Source organism: Myzus persicae, unplaced genomic scaffold (genome assembly GCF_001856785.1).
Source record: "Myzus persicae strain clone G006 unplaced genomic scaffold, MPER_G0061.0, whole genome shotgun sequence".
In the NCBI taxonomy this organism is placed as follows: domain Eukaryota; kingdom Metazoa; phylum Arthropoda; class Insecta; order Hemiptera; family Aphididae; genus Myzus; species Myzus persicae.
The window spans coordinates 175,544-196,040 of NW_019102724.1; the positions used below are offsets into that span (position 1 = coordinate 175,544).

General features: G+C 26.8%; 1 protein-coding gene across 6 annotated transcripts in view; it reads right to left on the reverse strand.

Moving 5' to 3' along the window:
* LOC111033023 (polypyrimidine tract-binding protein 2) overlaps window positions 1-20,497 on the reverse strand; it is a 181,438-nt gene that overhangs the window by 159,704 nt on the left and 1,237 nt on the right. The window lies entirely within an intron of this gene.

The following is a 20,497-nucleotide window of genomic DNA, read 5'->3' on the forward strand; positions in this document are numbered from 1 at the left end:
TTGATAAGCTAAACCTTAACCGACTAAATTACTGAATTAGATCAAAATATTGTATGTGTCTCATTATGAAATACATTATTTGTCAGAACACTAAACTAAATAAAATAATAAAAATAATTTTCGAATACATGTTTAATGAATCCAACCACAAATCAAAACAGTAATTTTTACAATTAAATTAGTCTACATTTATCCAACGATATAGATACACTTTTATAATTAACATATTCCCTCGATCCATTTTCACTGGAAAATAATAAATTATCAAAACAAATCCTAAAAAAAAAATATTAAAGGCATCAATGAGTGCAAGTAAAAATTAGGTATAAACTTTATAGCTTATACGAAATAATAATGATGAAGATTGTAAAAATGCGAAGTTTCACGGTTATTATTGGTTTTCGAATCGAATAATTTGTTGGCTTTTTCACTTGTCAAACAAAACTAACCAGTACAACCCCCGAAGTAGTTTGATTTTTGTTTTTATTTCACCGAAACAATGAATAATTGTTAACCAAGACTGTATATTATATGGTGTATAGGCGAGTGGTGTATCTACAGTTTTGATGAAAAGAAAACAATATCCTAAGAACAGCACACTTGGCAACAGTTTAAATATTTAACCGTCGCCAAAGGCCTACAGCAGCTAGTGGTAACAATACATAATAGCAAATGGTGGAGAGAAAGAGAGTAGGAATAAGAGCGAGGGCAAATTAATAAACAGCTAGCTATGCGCCAAACATTACATTATATACCATAGGAATTCCCAAAAGATGGTGGCGGAAAAGCTGAAACGCAATACATAAATAATCGAAATACGTGCATGTATACTATACTACCTCGAGTCCAGATTGAATGTTGTTTTCCAATTTTCTAGATTATTGTTATAAATTATATACATATGCAGTGCATATTATGCATCCCTTGGATTGTTTGGCAATGATTTTCAAGAAAAATATGCGGCAAACCATACTATGAAATATGTTCTGACTTTTTAATGTATTGCTCACGGTTTAAGTAAATATTAGAACAAAATGGAATTCCGAAAATATCTTTTCAACATTCGTACACTCATGTATAATATTATATTACACTAATACTAAGGATACTTTTTTATCCAAACAAACAAACCTATAATTAGTATGTAAAATAATAGCAAGGAAATTAAAATTAAACATTTAAACATTATTTTATAATAAATAAATAACATTTAACGTTCGATAAAAAAATGAAATTCCAACTCATCCAACAGTTCGACACCACTGCACACTATACTACATTTCATTATGTAACTGTAATAATCTGATGTGCTCACCTATTTTAATTATACTTATTTTTCCAAATAATAAATATACTGTGTTTACATGCATGTACAATATTAGTAATATTATTGGATAAATGAAATTACAGCCGTGAAATACTTGATTAAAGAAGCCGTTAATGACGCTTCAGTACAATTCTTATTATAATTTAAAAGTTAAATGTGGTATTATTTTACAGTAATTGGATCATAATATGAAATAGATAATATCATAATCTATACGGTTCTTGTTATTTCAATATTCCTGCATAATATATAATAAAACTCCTTTGTACTGCAGTTTCGCTTTATTTAGTATACGGTATTAAATCCTAGTTGTACTACGATTATAATTTTAATTACTATCATAATTACAGGAGTTATTATATGTTGGTAACTTGAAATATCTTGTAATAAAAGATTTTATACATTATACAAAATATAAATTAAAAAATAGCTTGGAAACTAATTTCCGAATAACGAGTCGAAATAATATTAAAAAACCAAGGTCTTGTATCATTATATTCTAATATTGTGCAATGTTCGAATTGACCACATACGACCTCAAATATTATCCTCCCATTATAATTCAAAACTGTTATTATTATATAGTTTTCAGCAACAAACACAAAACAGTAATCTGTTATCCCTATCCAACACGTACTGAATGTAGAAAATGTACATTCTTCATAATTATATAGTCGAGTCTTATTTAAATCAAATTAAGGTCAAGCCCCGACTGATCATCAGTCTTGAGGTAAAATAAAGTTGAAACCTTTTATATTGTATCAGTAGTCTTTGGGGGTTTCGTTAGATTATTTCAGTTTAAAAAAAATGTATGTGTTTAAAGTAGATAGTAAGCACCTATACTATCGTACTGGATATAGTTCAAGCTTTGAGGTAGTACTAGTCAGACTAGACATTATTCCGAAAAACCACTCGACGCGGCCATATGAAAACATCTCGTGCATTACGAACACGCAAATAAGGAGTAATACAAAACTGATTCATAATAAGTAATAACTAAATAAATTCATCGGAAAATATTCAGACCTACCTAAATATCAACGTTCTTTAATAATATTCAAACATACAGGTACGTTACACTTAATAAAAATAAAAACGACAATAATACGTCTATTTCGTCCCAAAATTTAATAAACCTAACAAACCTATCGTTTAGAATACAATAATATTGCTTTTATTGAATGTATAACTTGTTACTAGTGAAAAAAATCTTTCAAACCGACTATAATCAACAATAAAAAAAAAATGTCGTATACTAAAGAAGTCAGTAGGTATTATTCGTACACTAGTGTATTATTATAAAAGACAATTTTATTTACAAAATAAAATACTTTACACACCAAATCAAACATTACAATTAGTATTTTGACGTTGACTGAGCCCACCAACAAATCCAATTATTTTAATCCTGAGCGTTAACCAGCTAAATCCTACATATAGTTCATAACTATACAATGACGCGAGTGGGTATCTTTTCGTCCGAGTCGAAATTGATCCCCGAAGTATTATGGTTGGTTAACATATATTACTCGGATTAATAAAATAGTAGGTAAACCTATGTATTTAAACTCCACTACACTGTCGATTCCAGTGATTTTGAAATTTACAAGGTAAACTCGATCAAACAAAACTGGAATTCCAAAATAATATACCGAAAAATAAATTTTTCTTTAAAACATTCACATAACACTTGTGATTTTATAAAAATAAAAATTAAGAACTTCTACCCCCAAATATATTCTTTGTGTTACAAATAGTATCTGGTCTTTACACAATAATTAAACAAATTAAAATGAACGATAATAATATTAGCCAGTGGCGTAATTTGATCATATTTGTGGCGGGGATTGAAAAATTTACCATTAGCACCTCCGTAACCCCGTCACCACAACTAAATTTAAAAAAATGTTGGCTCATATAGTTGTAACCAAACCATAAAAACCTCTCAGTCCAACCATTTTTATCTGTGATCCGTATGTAGATACAATTTAAGTATAAATGAATACACACATTAAAATAAATAATTACATACTATTAAATAAAGTTTTAAAATTCACTTTTTTTCTAGTATATTTATGGAATAATCTGTGTAGGCGTCAAATACTCAAAATTTCAAACTTCAAAATATAACCCTTGAACTAAGTCCGACTGACAAATTCGCATTGCACCATTGTACTAACTTCGTCGCAGTATTTCAATATATTTGTGCAATGTTGCAATAGTTATTAGAGTTATTACGAAGTAATATAATCTTATACATAGTTATGTACAGCTACCATAAAGAATTCGGGTTTTTAGGTGTTGTTTCTATAAAATATACTATTTATTAATTCACCTGTTCAAAAACAAGTCATTGGGGGATAAGATACCTAAAGTCCACCCCTCCCCCTCTGTAGTTATGCCACTGTATCGTCAAAAGATTTTAAATGATTTAGTTTTATGTTTGAAAATTTAATCTATAGCATCGATAAATGTGTTTGGTTATATTCATATTTATCGACAACCAATAATAATTAAATTATATTCTTTTCATAGAGTACATTTAAAATAATAGTCCATACACGTTAAACATAAATATAGAAATTAAATAATAATAAATAACAATAATACAATTAATTTTGACAACAATTCCAAACAATTTCAAGGAACTACAGTAAGTATCAAAAGTAATCAAAATATTTATTTTAACTTATAATTATATTACTATATTAGTACTATATAAACTGCTATAATAGTACTATTATAAGTATAGGACTATAATGCATCAGCGCGAAAATTTACGAGAATTGTAGGTAATTTTAGCATTTCAAATAAAAAAGAACTTCACATAATTTTCCTCAAGACAAATAACATTTATATTAACCCTGCAGAAATGTGCAACAATATTAAAAATATAAATTCTACATTTGTGAATATGCACTGGAAAGACATATCCTTACAAGTGCGTATATTCAACAGATGTTTCAATCGAAGCAATTTATTGATTCCGATAAATATCTATACTTATGCCTATATGGCTCTATGTATTATATTGAGTCTAAAATATTTGCAACTTCAGTGCATGCAAAATTCATAAATATACAAATCGTTTGCACCTTCAGCTACACCATTCACATAGATTAAATTTAGTTTACGGTGAAAATTAGGAAAATTCGATATAATTTCTTAACACCGTTTAGTATTTAAGCCTAAGGACAACGATAAAAACGATTGTTTAAAACAACCATATAGAAATAGAGCTCGAGCAGCGCCATCGTATTGTGAATGATGCTGCTCTCGTGTGCGTGTAAATAAATAATTGTTACAATACATAATTAACAAACAAATACCATTAACCAGTAAGTAATCGTCGTAATCGAGGGGAGATTTTGGACAAGTTTTGCACGTTTTCTCTCGTGGGTTATATAATTGATAATTCAAAAATCGCTAATTTTCTACAACATTATTTAGTAGATGTTTTACCTGCATTATTTTTATATGAAATGTTCATCATAATATAGTGTAATGCCATAGTATGCGGCACAGATATCTTGAAAATCACAAAACGTAATATTGTAATATTCGGAAACACTTATTAGTATATATAGAGTATAGCCGTATAGGTAAACAAAATGCATGAATTGCACATAGAAAATAGATTTTTCTCTTATCTATGATACGCCAATTGTGAAAATGGCTTTAAAATAAAATCAAAAATGCTTCGCTGTACGTTAATAAGCTACTATATAGTATCATAATCAATCATATATTTATCATCCGAATAAAATGAAAAACCGTCAAAACAGTCGTCAAAAACCTTTTTTTGTATACCTTAAGGAACGTTTATTTTACAAATATATTTTTCTATTTTTAACTTCAACTCACGTAGGAACAATGATAAATTAAAATGTCCATTGCAACACACCATTAATAAAATTCGATCAGATAGCAAAAAGCCATTGTAAAATATGTACAATTTATGTTCACCTTCTTTCGAATAGTTGAAAACATTTTCGTGAAGCATTACTACGTGGTAAACCAACTCTACTGAATATTTAACGAATAAAACGCAGTACCAGAGGTCAGATAGTAAATAATTGACAAAATCCAGGACTTAGCCATAGGTCTGCAAAGTCGCAGTACTTCGGTTTATTGTGCACTTCAGATACGTGATCGAAATATAAAAGTCTAAAAGAAAAATAATATATTACAGTTTTATAGTCAAGTTGTGTAATAATATTTTAGTTAAGCTATCTATAAACAGTTTATTAATCAGTTTACAGTCGGTGATCCCTTTTCAATAACTGAAGAGTATGCAAATTAAATTATGTTTTAAGGTAGGTAAATCTATTAGATAACACTTATAAGTGAAATAAATTATGTGTCCAATATTATTGAAATTATGTATTATTTATAAGTTAAATCTAAACCAACAAAGCATAGAATTCCTTTACGTATTCATATTGCAATATTATAGGGAAGTAAATAAGTATAAAAAAAACACTTTTAAAACTTTATAAGTAATTCATGAAAAAAAATATTTTAAACAATAGAATTTTCAGCGTTACGTTGATAGTATGCATATATTTTCAGGGTAATCTTGCAAAAGCAGACACCGTTACGATCTTTTTTAATTGTACCTATTATTTTTCAGATTCACAACTACTACGAAGACCCACTGTTTTTTTCAATTAACCACAGAAAAGGGTTTAAATAACGTTAACGCAAAAGGAAAAAACTTACCAAATTGTAGTCATTAATAATAAAATAAAAGCCCTCAAATAACAATTTTAATAGCTGTAGGTTCTATTTTGAACGCTAAATATAAACTATTAAAGAATTATAATTTGAAGATACTGTAATTTATAAACACATTTCCTCGGACTTAAATAATATTTATTTTTTTTACAGAGATATTAATGGGCTTAAAAAAAACATTTTTCATGGCAGATTTTGTAAAATTATTAAATCATCTAATTCATAAAGTATACTACCTATACATATAAAAAAAAACAAAATATCACATGAAAACATGAAACATGATATACAATTTTACTTTATATAATATACATACAAGGGGATACATTTGATAATCAATTACCTAAATTACTAAACCCATAATTTCAAAAAGTTTTAACTTTGTAGAAAATATTATTTTTGCATAATTGTATGTCTGACAAAAACAACATTTTTGAAAATAAATTACTATTATCATTTTTAAGTTTTTGAATTTCATATTCCGAAACAAAATATATATCAGACTCATAAGAGATAAAAACACTTTTCTGTACTATATAAAAGCCAAAAGGTAATTCTAACTATAGAGCCATATAGCTCTATTCAAAAAAAAACTCAAACACCAACCGCGATGTCACGAAAAAACATACAACAATACAGGACATCTACTCCAAATTATGAAATAAAATGAATAAACATTATTCTTTTGTCGAGGAAAAATTAGCTTCCAAAAAACACCTACATGATTATGGAACCTAAAACTCTTAGCAGAATTACTCACACTCTGCAAACACGAAATAAATTACAAAATAATATAATCAAATTTTCACAAAATTATCCAATTCTGATTCCCTAACCACACTCAAATCTACATCGAAGCCTCAAAGTCTGAATATGGAGTAGGTTTTTCAGTTGTCCACAACCAAACAAACACAACTTCCTGCAATAACAAATATATTCACAGCTGAAAACTACTCAATACTTGAAGCAATTAAATTAGCAAATTCACTCAAAATAAATACAATTTTGTAAACTGAAAAACCCGTGGCCTAAAACCGATATCACCCAAATAACCCAATCTGACACTAATCAACACTCAAAAAATTAACAAATTTATGTGGCTACCTTTCCATGTAGGAATTAAAAGAAATGAAATGGCTGACGAAGCAGCCTCGAGGCTTTTAGGGATCCCTAGCTACTAAATATTTACATAGCTATTTATCCACTATCGAGAAAGTATTATTAAATTGCATTTTTACATTAGTCAAAAATAAAATCCTCTTGTCGTGACAACACTATACTGGGACTCCATTCCACCTGAAAACAAACTAAAGCTAATCAAATGTTCGGTGAAACAGTGAAGTACACCTCCGGATCTCAACCAACGTCAATATTGCTATCACCCTTATAAGAATCGACCACACTTTTACTACACACACATTTCTAACTAGCAAAGACCATCCACCTACATGTAATACATGCCAAACTCACATCACTATGAAACACATACTTGAAGAATGCTCTATCTGTGAACTAATACGCACGTCTCTCATACTTCAGTACAACATCAAAGAAATCCTCGAGGAAAAACAAACTTCAAAAGTCATCAAATTCATCACTAAATGCAACCTCATCAACAGACTCTAAAAATGTATCGGAATTATGTATGTATATTATAATTATATGAACCTCCGTTTTGGAGAACCAACATTTTGTAAGGTATGAGAACCTGCTTTACTCTACTCAAACATCTGAACATTAAAATGTCAAATACTTATAAGTTATAAGTTATATTACCAATCAACTAATTATCAGAAAGTTTATTTTTATTATTAAAAATATTTTGCTTAGGAATAAGAAATTTAAAAGGTATGTTGTCGTTCAAAAAATTAAAACATAAAATTATAAAATAATGAATTGTTAAAATATTATTATTTTTCAAAAATATTATTTAGCAATAACATCAAATTATGTAAAAAGGCATTTCTAACATTCTGTCAGAAGCCCTCCACCCAAACATAAGACACATGATAACCTTTATTACTAAGTCCAACCTTATCAATAGTATCTAATATGTAACTTATATAACATATAATAATTTAGAGTTAAACTCTTTGTTGCCAATGGCCATAGTTGCCGAGGCTTAATTCAAATAAAAAATTTTAAAACAATTTATGTAAAAATTACATTTTATATTTTTAAAAAATTTTAACTTCAAACTGAAAGTGTAGACGTTTAAATAAATTAGGTACCCTATACATATTTTACCAATATTAATATTTAAATCCCAAATGCGATAATAAACAAAAACAATTAATATATTTTTCAAAAATACGATTTTAAATTACAATTGTTATGAACATTTCAATCTAAATATTTCAGTTTTTATATGATAAGCATATAATGAATACATTATAAGTTTTAATGTTTAAAAGTCACATTATCATATCAATATTTTCATTCAGAAAAATCATTTTTAAATGTTTAAACAATTTAGTTTTAAAATACTCATAACTTGCTTTGTAATTTAAATATGAATAAAAGCCCTCGGAGATGCCATAGATCTTGAGTTTAAATTGTATAATAGGCCAATTCACACTAATTTTAAACATAAACATGAAATGGATTATTATGACATTTTTATGAATTTCTTACTCTAAATAGTTTGCAAGTTTTCGTGATTATTACGAATTTAGTCAAAATTTAATTTTAGGAGCTTGTAAAAAATAATTGTGGATTTTCGCTCAGCTTTTTTTTAATTTTTCACCAGCAGCAACTTACGAAGAACCTTGCATTGCATTTTCAAGTTTTTTAACAGATCAAAAATATATTTATCGATATTAATTTAAAAAAATACTAATAATAATCAAAAATGTCATATACCAACAAACAGCTCAACATGAGTTTATGGTGTACATAGAAAATGCTAATATAAGCAAAATTGCATAAATCTACAGTATTTTTTTTTAGAGTTACAAATCGTATTTATCCTTAATTTTTTTTCCTTTCGGTGTTTTGAGAACTACTGGGAATTTTAACCTCACGAACGCACGAGAGTTAATTCAAAATATTTTTAAAATTATAACATGGATAAAAAATTCTATTATAAACATTTGGTGAAAATTGCAAATATATATTGTTATTTGTTTTCGAATAACAACAAAATAAGAAAACCCATATTGTCAAAAACTGATTTTGTGTAATAAAAAATTGCCATTTTTCCTTAATTTTATATTCAAAAGTAAATAAATTCTCTATTTGGGCCTCCCAAAAATACCAACTAGATATGTTTACTTTCAGAAGCAACCCTCGAAATTAATGATTAAAATTTTTTTCTCCTATAAAACATTATACAACACATATCTACACAAAAAAAGACCCATTGTAAAATCAATACATTCATGACTCCGCTAAGAATCTAAAACAGGCCAATAAATGTAGGCGACAAAAAATTATATGTAGTATTTAATGCTTTTGAAGAGAATATTATGTTTTTTCTTTTAATTTAAATTAATTTGAATGTACCGGGGAAAAAATAGTCAACGCTGATGAGATTTTAAATAATTAAAATTTAGTAAAAATGACAAGAGACCCACGTACTTATTAAAACACCCTAGGCATGTAATGAAAAAAAATAAAAAGCTGGAACAATTATTTTTTACCCACTATTTCATCACAGAGGGGTCACCAACATCTTTTTATTTTCTCATAATTATTATTTTATAAATACAACAAAAGCTTAGATTGTGACAAAAGAAATTTATTGCATTACATGCATCCATAAATTATCCACTCGAAGACGATGTTATATAGCAGCACAAACTTTACTAGCAAGTAGACTAGGAGGAAAGAAAATAAAATACCTATAGACGAAAGTTACTAAGTGAAAGATACATTATTTAATAGATGTTCTAAATTATTTTTAAACACAAAATCTAGAATTCTTTACCGAGTACGGACAAACAAAAGAAAACCCAATTTAACGTGAATTTAAATTTAAATGCTGTATGCCTGTATGATTCATAATTGAAAAAATTATACAAACATTTTTATTTATAATACATTTCATAATACATATTGGTTTTTTACAAATATAGGTATATATATTATTTTTAACGTAAATTATAAATATTTATTTTAGTATTTTATTATACAAGTAATATATATTTAGTACCTATAACTTGCAGACTGCAGTTATTGGAGGTCAAATTATTAAATTCATTTTTCATTTCAATGTTGTATACATTTTGATCCAACATATTATTTTATTATTAAATAACTTAACATATGAGAACAGGTCAAATAGTAAAATATTAAAAATGTCGAAATCTTTTAACAGTGTCTTGATTTACTAGTCTCGTATTTTTAAATCCTGTAAACAAATCTCGAATATTATAGCTGTATCTCAAATGTATGCAGCTAGTAAAGGGGAGGGTTATGATGTTATAAAAGCATCGAACCATTTAGAAACAAAATATTATGTAGAACTTTTTTGTGTGTTGACCATCTGTATTGAAATACTTTACATACCAAAAATATTTAGGGTAAAAATACAAACCGAGGAAAAATGAATAAACATACTGGAATTTAAATTTGACAAATATTTTTTTTATTGTTGTAACATTTCTAATGGACTGCCATGAATTAATCGTATTACGTTGGTACATGTGTTATTGTTTATTTGACGTAAATTATACGCACACGCGTACATTTGCAGAACCCCAATTTCAATAATTTATTAATATTGTAGAGCTACAGCTATTAGGGACTGGCGCAATAAAAATAATATGGAATATGTACTCAGTATAATTTCATCAAGTATATATATGGACATTATGAGGTTCTCGGTAAAAAAAATAATAAACTGGCATTTCATAAAAAATATTTTTTAAATTTATTTTTAGTGCTTCAGTTTTTAAAATTATTAATTATTACATTTTTGTTTATGTTAAAAACTATTACTATTAAGGCACATTATAATATTATCTTTATAAAATGCATTTTCTTGCCAAGTTGTCTTACATTTAGTATATTTCACTGTTAATTGAAACTTTTTTTAGCTTTTAGAACGTTAAATGTTTATTTAAATATAATTTATTATTAAAAAATAATAGTAAAAGTACAATACAATTTTTTTCAAATTTAAGTTTCTAAATATAACGCAATGCAGTTCTACCCCTTTGAACTAAAAAAAATTAATGATTTTTTATTCATTGTCTTGATTGGGTCTACTAATTACCTATATAATATGACGCAACTTTAGAAAATATTTGGTTTTAAAATGAAAGGATTTTCAAAAAATGTATTATGTTTATTAGAAACGCAGCAAAAATGTAAAGATAAGTATATCTACTTTTACGATATACTTTTAGAAAATGTGTTATTTTGTAAATTAGAAACGAATATTGTCAATGATTTAATTAAGTTATACTTAAAAGAATCCGGAGAGAATCAATTATTTAAATTTAAATTGTTTATCAATTTCAAGGGAAAGACGTTTCTATGAAAAAATTTCAAAAAGATTTTGTCCAGTTTATTTTATTTAATAAAAAATTGTGTTTTTTGTAATATTAAAGCTTGTCTATACAGATGAAGTGACATTCATTCACCGAGGAAGCAGTAGGTATATTAAGATTGTGTATGGCCGTTTTTAATATAAAAAATAAAGATAATAATAACTGTGCATTTTTTCAAACTCGTAAATAATCAAACGCTTCATATAGTAGACCTCGCAGTATGCCAGTATTTATAGTAGGTGCTATAGGTACTCAGCAGTATTATAACAGACATTTGGTTTAAATTGTATATACATATAGTAGAGTTCATTGGTCACTACTCACAACTGTAACACCTTGGCATTTCCAAAGTTTTCTAAAAGATTGAAAAAAACTGTCACCGTACATTTCCTCTGGTTTTTACGGCGATATTATGATAAACAGTGAATTCCAAGGGGAAGGAAAAACAATAAAAATAAGGAGAAAAAGTGCTCTTGCGATAAGTTATGCGTTATATACATAAGAGAAGTTTTGGAAGACACGGGGAGAAAATGATAAAAGATGAAAAAACTGTGTCGTTATTAAAATCATGGAGACTGTCGTAAAAACTGGTCGCGTCAAGATTAAAAAAACCTAGAACTTATCTTTTTATAGTGTACAGGATAACATGTAAGCTAGCCAAATATTCTGAGGCAGGAAAGAAGTAGGAAGGTACATTTGATTTTTTTTCATAAACTCCAATTTCTGTTATCATAATAAATATAAATCAATGGATTCCGTCGAATACAAACGTATAATATTGAAACTAAAATATTAAAAACGTAGTAGGTTCCTATAATATTAGAAACTTGCATTATTTTTCTCGAAATGTGTACATCAGGTGTGTATTTTGATCAAAATCCTCATTATAGACATTTATTACACCCAGAAACTACAAATGTTTAATATATATTAAACATTTGAGTACAGATACTGTCTAAAATGTGAGTTGTCAAAAGACTAAATGGTGCAAAAGTCCAAAAATGAAAATAATAAAATTAGGTACCAAATTCTTTATTTTATAAAATATTTATTAATTTATTCCCGTTTTAATGTGCTGTAAATGTTAATGAGTTTGATATAGTAATTGTACTTCGTGGTAATTCCGGGGTGTATATTGTATGTTTGTAATTTTTAAATCGGGCAATTTAAATTTCTATTTACGTTATTCAGACCTAAAATTAGTTTATTTTAAAGTTAAAAAGTACACCGCAGTCGCCAGCTATTTATTTTAGAACTGTTTAAATTATATTTTAAAATATCAATGGTTTTATTTGATAACACTTATTTTGGATTAAAAAACTAATAACTGTTCACTACTTAGGTACTTGAAATTTTCATTGAATGTCTATATTAGTATTTTCTATACACGGTAAAATTATCAAAACATTTTGACTCTTTTTGAGCTATTCATAGAAATTTGAAATTTTTATTTTTTAGTCATCCAAAAAGCTTGAAAATTAAATACAAAGTTCCTCAAGCTGTTATAATGGCAATTCAAAAATATTAAATAAATATTACGAACTGATTCGAAATCATATGTTTTAAAGGTGAATTCGAATTCATATTTGAACAAAACTTATCAAAATCAATATCATTCGCGAATAATTTTGTTATTTTTTGTAGTGAAAAATGCATAAAACGTACAATCTGTATAGATAAATATTGATAATTTAAAATAAAATATATTGTTGTGAAACTGAATAATCAAGAACTTTTATAAACATGGTCTATTTTAATAGATACCTATTTTAAGTTCAAATTTAAACGATATTAGATATTTAAACGGAGAAAACAATTTAAGTTATTTTTTTGTAATTTAAAAATATTATTATAATATTACGTGACCGTCATCGCTCAGAATCGTTTTTCGTATACAATGATTTTATATAAGTACCTAATTGAATTCAAAATTAACATATCCATCCCACACGACATCTAGTTTACGGGAGAGGAGTGCTAAATTATGCTATGTGAAAACGTTTTATTTTAATTTCTTCAAATACCAGCACAAAATATTCGTATTAAAACGTTTTTTTTTACCCAGACTTTATTTATATAGGAATTGATACTTTATGAATTTGAAAAAAAATTAAAATCTACTCTATGTTTGCAATTTGCAAATTGAAATATTATAGCGTAAACTTTTACAGTGGAACTATAGGGCTGTCTGAATAAACATAATGCGAACATACATATAATGTGCATAGCTGCTACTAAAACATGCTTTTAAACCTGCAATTCTTAATCCAAACGGCAAATGGTAACCGCAAACAGATTCACCACGAGCGTAAGTAAATATTTAACTGACAATATCCTATAGTATCTTGGGTCATGGAAATACCTGGAGGACATTTTCGGTAAAAGTTAATCAAGTTGCCACGTGAAATTATTATAAACTTTATGTGTACACAAGCAACTAAGTTATGCACCAAAATTGATTAAAACTTTCGTATATATATTTTTGTTTCATACTAATTAATCGTATTCCGACAGGCTGACTGGGGACGAGAGTATACAACCATGGTGCGGAAGGGGAAAGAGAGAAGGGAATGACACTGCGGTCAGCCGGTACAGGACAGACGTGAAGGAACGTAAAATAATTATTAATTAGTGCTCCTACATCTAGGGGTATAAAAATAAATATACAAGGGAAAAAACTCAAATCAATAATACTAAAGTGCGTAAAAAAATAAAAATATAAAGCCCTTATAAATCATTCGAAACTTACAGCTGATATTTTGAGTGAATATTTTTAGAACATTTTAAAGACTATGGAAATTCAAATAAGAGAATCTACAAATGAAAATAAACAATAAATAGTTATTTATTTTATTAAAATAATTAAACCGTACACAATATACCCTATAATATTAAATTACGAGTATCATTACGCAATAGTCCACACGACATATTAAAGTAACACCGTATAATGTAGTTGGATATAAAAAACCTACAAATTTCGATTTTTGTTGTATCAACAATCAGAATTTGTAAAAACACTATTTAAAATCTTCTCCTTAATAGTTAACAAAAAAAAGAGTAGCACTTATTAAAAACAAACAATTTTGGCAAAATAAATTATTTTATTTACATTAGTTATTTTATTTATTATTTGCATTTTTAATAACAACCACTATATATGAATATAATAATTAACTTAATGCAACATGAAGTGTAAATACATTTATCATTAGACATTTACCAAAAATATCGTATACTTACTAAATAAGAGAAAATTACGTTATGCAATAATATGTATAAAAAAAAATCTAAAATTAATATTCTATAACTAATAATTTCAAATCGAACATTAAGAGATGACTTGCGCATCAATTGAACGGACAATGTATATAGTGCCAGAGGCCAGACACTTGGTTTTGACACATGGGTATCCCTAGGCCTGTACGATTATCAAACTATTCTGATCACAATTTTATTGAGACGTTACGTTTATTTGATCGGTCCACGCTCATCTTTTAAAAATAAGGCATCTAAATTCTAAATATTTTTTTTTTAAACCAAATTAATGAGGAAAATGATGCAGCAACAGGGGCACACCTAAACTTTTCCGGGATTGCATGTCAATTGCCATAGAACATAAGATAGATTAAATGTAGAAGGAAAGGACAGGATGGTTCGCTGATTTGAATTTCAAATTAAAACTTTTTAGTTCCTCCGTTCACGCTTATAATCCCGCAGTGCCTCGTGTAAGAAATTAAAGGCCTCGGAGATCAACGCCAATGTTGCTTTTACAGTTTCATAACTTTCACCGAATTTCAGATGTCACTCATTATTATAGAATTTCAAAATATTTGATACAATAATAATAAACCATACAACTTGCTAAATAACATATTCAACTATCCATATGTATACCTACAAATAAAAATTAATAAATCATCGCATTTGATAAATTGGAATATCACAGATTATGGTAACATTTATCCAAATTAAAAAATGCACAAAACAGTTTTCAAGAAAATTGGAAAAACTATAATGGAAGGGAATCTGTTTGCGATCTCAAACAATTTTATTATTTAAGCTAACTTTTTTTGAGGAGTAATAACATCAATACGAGCGTGCAGGGTGCTTTAACCCAGTCATTATTCTAAACATAATTTTTAAACTAATATTATTCATACCAAGTTAAATAAGCATGAATATAATAGTTATAAAAATACGTATTTTATTATTATAGTTATTTGTTAAAACCATCAATACCTAGAATGAAATTATTTTAGTTCACGGAATTAGGTTTGAGAGTATTTAGTCATAATTTTGAATGCTGTTTAAACGCCATGTTTTATGATTTGTAACTACCGGAAGTCGGAAAACCGTATAGCCGTATAGGCAAAGCTTATCTAAAATAGTTTGTGTACTATCTGATGACAAATATGCCCACAGGGATATCGTTTCGATATTTCCACTCATTTGTAGACAAATATATATATAACTAAATGGATGAAATAACAAACACATTTAACCAACCCCTTGTTGGCGAAATTGATTTAGAGGAGTTATTAATGTTCTACCAATACATTTACACAACGGGGCAATGAATAGTTAACTAATATATGTATATAATACAAATATATATATATAGCAAATGGGTACTTCATGATCATAAGCATATTTAAGGTTCAAACAAATGAAAGTTTATTAAAATATTAATAATAATTAGGGATAGGTAATAAATAATGGTAGATTTTTCATTGTTTGAGTTTTATTTCTACACTTTTTTATTCTAGACAGTATGTAGTTCATTAAATAGTAATGCATCGTTTATTTAAAATACCAATACCAATATTAGGTACATTATTAATTTAAGATATTTGTTGAGTTTTGGTTTAAGCGCTTGGAACGTTGAAATTGTCTACCAAAAATGAATAGGTAAGATTTCAATACTGATTAAATTTGGACTAAGTAATATGTATATTTAGTGAACATAAATAAATCTGAAAATTATCGAGAATAAAAAAAAAATTAAGAATGTACTAACTTCTAGGTATGGCCGTAGGCAAAAGTGGGGTAGGTATACAGAGTTGGATTGAAAATATTTAAATAAAATATTATATTGTTTATTATCACAAATTCACAACACATCATAATACATTAGCATTAGCAGTTTAGTTCATCGTTGATTTATAACAGTATTTTAATTTACAAAAAAATATACTTTGGTTTCTATTAATATAAAATTTATCATAAATATTTATGTTATTTAATATTTATTTAACTTATGACAGCACCTAGAAATGCAAAAATTAATCTATACACCATTGTACCCTTCAGATATTAATGAATTTATACCTTAAATTTCATGAAGATTTGTTCAATAGTTTCGAAAGAGATATCAACAATAAATTGCATCAAACTGGGAGATTGCACAGCTATGTAGCATAGCGCTCCTGCCAAAAAATAATTTAAAAAGTAGTATTTTATTTTGTTTCATTGTTAAGTATTATTAATTATTATTACGCATGGAAGTCTTTATTTTATTTCAGGTTTTAAAATTATGTTTATTTTTTTTAAATATATACCACTTATAAATTCAAAAATTAAATACCTTCATTATTACAGATAAATTTAAGTATTTTTTATTTATTTTTTTTTTTTTTGAAATGCATTTAATAGCTACTACCTAATAAAAATGATTATTTAAAATGCCGAGGTTTTTGTTATTTAAGTCAATTATATCATTAGTTACCACAATATTCTTAAAAAACTTTATCACTATTATACAGTTCTGACACCCTAAATACAATTTAGATTCAACAATAATAAATACAATAAGATTTTATACAAAAAAGGGTCTTTATAACCAACAAGAAGTAATGTAAAATAAAAATAATATAAATGGTGATAAGTCAATCCTTCTTCACTCCACTTAGAATCTTAAGTTAATATTATAACAATTCACTTTTAATACTATATATAGATACTACATCGGGGCCGTAGACACGTGGGAGGGTTAGAGGGTTCAAATCTCCCTTACAACCACAACCTGGAAAGTATATAAATGTATTTAGTATTTAGTATTTATACAAACATTTAAAACTACCAAAATATTTTAAAGAATTTTTTTAGTATGATGAACCCCCCACCCAATATTAAATTCCTGTACACGCTGCTGTACTACCTAGTAGTTTTGTTACTACAAAATAAATGACCGCTTAAAGAATAATATTACTCACCTTTAAGTCCAGATATAATAAACAACATAATTTACCATACATCACCAATATGGACATATGGATTACAACTCTGGGGATCGGCCAAAAAATCAAATTTAAACAAAATTCAAGTCTTCCAGAATATTACTCTTAGAAAAATCACTAACACTCCCTAATTGTCTCTAATTTAACTCTCCGCAAAGATCTAGGTATTCTACCTGTTGTAACTGAAGTGAAACTTTTTTAAAAACATTTTTTTGACAGACTTGAAAATCACTCTAACCTCTAACCCACTAATAAAAGAGCTACATTTTTTCTCACTCCCTGGAAATCCACAACGTAAACTCGAAAGGAAATGGTGTCGTGACCATTTAAATTAAATATCCCTCCTTAATTACCCTAAACATCACGTCGAGTAAGTGCAACTACTAGACGGTAGCTTCTTATTCAAGCAATCTGCAATCCATGTTTTAACTCTTATCCTATCAGCGTGTTGTACAAGGTTGTGTATGTGCACTTGTAAAATTTAAAAAAAAAATTAAAAAAGTATAAATCCTTAAATGTTAACAACATAAGCCTCAACCTGAAATTTATTTTTGATATAATGGTCCAGTGAATATTCATAAAAATATAGAATTTAAAATTAAATTAAAATATGAATGTTCAGTGTTGTTTAAATTAAAAATTTTAATATTACTTATCAAGGTTAGGTACATTTTTGATCTGAATAAATTTTTTTCAAAAATTCATAACCGCCTGTTTGTAAATATGGCTTTTAGATAACTTTTAGTTGAAAAAACATTTATTTAAGTTGTGTAGTTTATTTTTTTTAATTGCATAAATCATATTTTTTTTTTGTAAAGTTGTTCCAGTTGTTAAAAAACTTTTTTAATTCAAAAGTATACTTTTTTAAAAATATTATGAGAATTTTCAAATAGATAGGTTCAAAGCTAAATATTATTTTTAAAGCTATTACTTTTCAAATTGATGAATCTTATCTCTAAAAAATGTAACTTTTTAAAATATCATGAAGAATAAGCCACTTGACTTAGATGAATGTTTTTACAACCAAAAGTTTAGTAAACACCAGATTAACAAATTGACTATTTTCAAATTTTCCAAAAACAATTTTACTAGATTTTTATTTTATATTTTCAGTACTAAAAAATAAAAACAAAAAAAAATTTATTATACGTGTAGTGTACGAGGCATTAAGTTATAAAGAAAAAGAGAAAAAAATATTAATTATAACAAAACTTATTTCATTTGTCAGGTTCTTCTGTTACGCTCTGTACATTTAATCACAGACACGACGGTATTTAAAATATCAATCATAATAGATTATAAAATAATTTATACAATCGATATTAATTAATATATTATATATAATATAACAGGTATCTATAAAATATAAATTAATGTGTTACTCACTTGAAAATAGAAAAAAAGAAAATAAGCTTAGTCATATTGTTAAAATATAATATTGCAGATATTGTAATCATATAATATACCCAACTGTTTAGTTGTTAGCAAAATGGCAACAGTATTATTTATATGATTTAACAACTTAATTTGTGTGTTTAATTAATACTATATAGCATTATAGCTATACTATTATAATAATTCATTCAAATTTTGTAGCTGCATTAAAATTGAAGATACCTACAACAGAATTATTTTGTCTATATTTGTTGTGTGATTGCTCTATCCAAAATATTAATTACATTTTCTAACCTTTTAAAATTAATGTATTGCAAAAGTACATTAAAAAGTCTTTTAGAATAAAATTACAGGTGGTTTGTATATCTATAAAAAAAGTTGTGTCCATGACATGGTTTTACATCATACTTCACTATATTATAGTAGCATAAAAAATATTAGAATAATGTCCATAAAAATGATAAAACAATTAAAAGCAAAGATTAACTAGACTACCTTCCATACTATAAAGTCCAACTATCGTACATATTATATTTGCAATTTTTTTTGAAAAAATGCTGTAATGTGTAGTTACAGCACTGTTCACTACCTATATATTTACAATTGAAATTCTTGAAATTATATTGTTTTGTGTACGAATTTAGTTAGGTACCTAATAATCTTAGAAATCATAGATGACTTGGAGTTAATCCTTGATTTATATTTAGTTATGGTTCTTCAATTAAAACGTACTAGTATTTAATTTATAGATTACTAAAAAATATTCATGTTATAATCTGATGCCGATAATTTAATCATATTAATATCTATCAATATTAAATATCTGCTTCCCTATCTAATATCCCAATATCCATAGGTGGTGCTAGGAAGAACAGAGTTTGCGGTAGTACCTAGCAACTGAACACGACAAATATTTTATTGTTTTATATTATTCCTTTTTACAACTGCATACAAAATACTGACACACAAACGATAAAGATGACACCCGGGTATGAAAGTGTAACAAAAGTGTGATCATAGAATAAAAGATAAATTAATATTTGTATTGTTTCTAAGAGATTTTATATTTGATTCAAGTTGAATATATATGTATACCAAATAATATGTTGATTGGATATAACCTAATATTTTAATATAAGTAGTTGTTTAAATAATTTTTAAAAGTCACAAAATGTAAGCAAGCATGTCCTAAACAAGAGGCTCCATCTATTGCTATTCCTAAATAATTGTAATATAAATTAAATTATTAGGTATAAAGATATGTTAATAAATGTAGACATGAAGACAATGAACATGATAGGTAT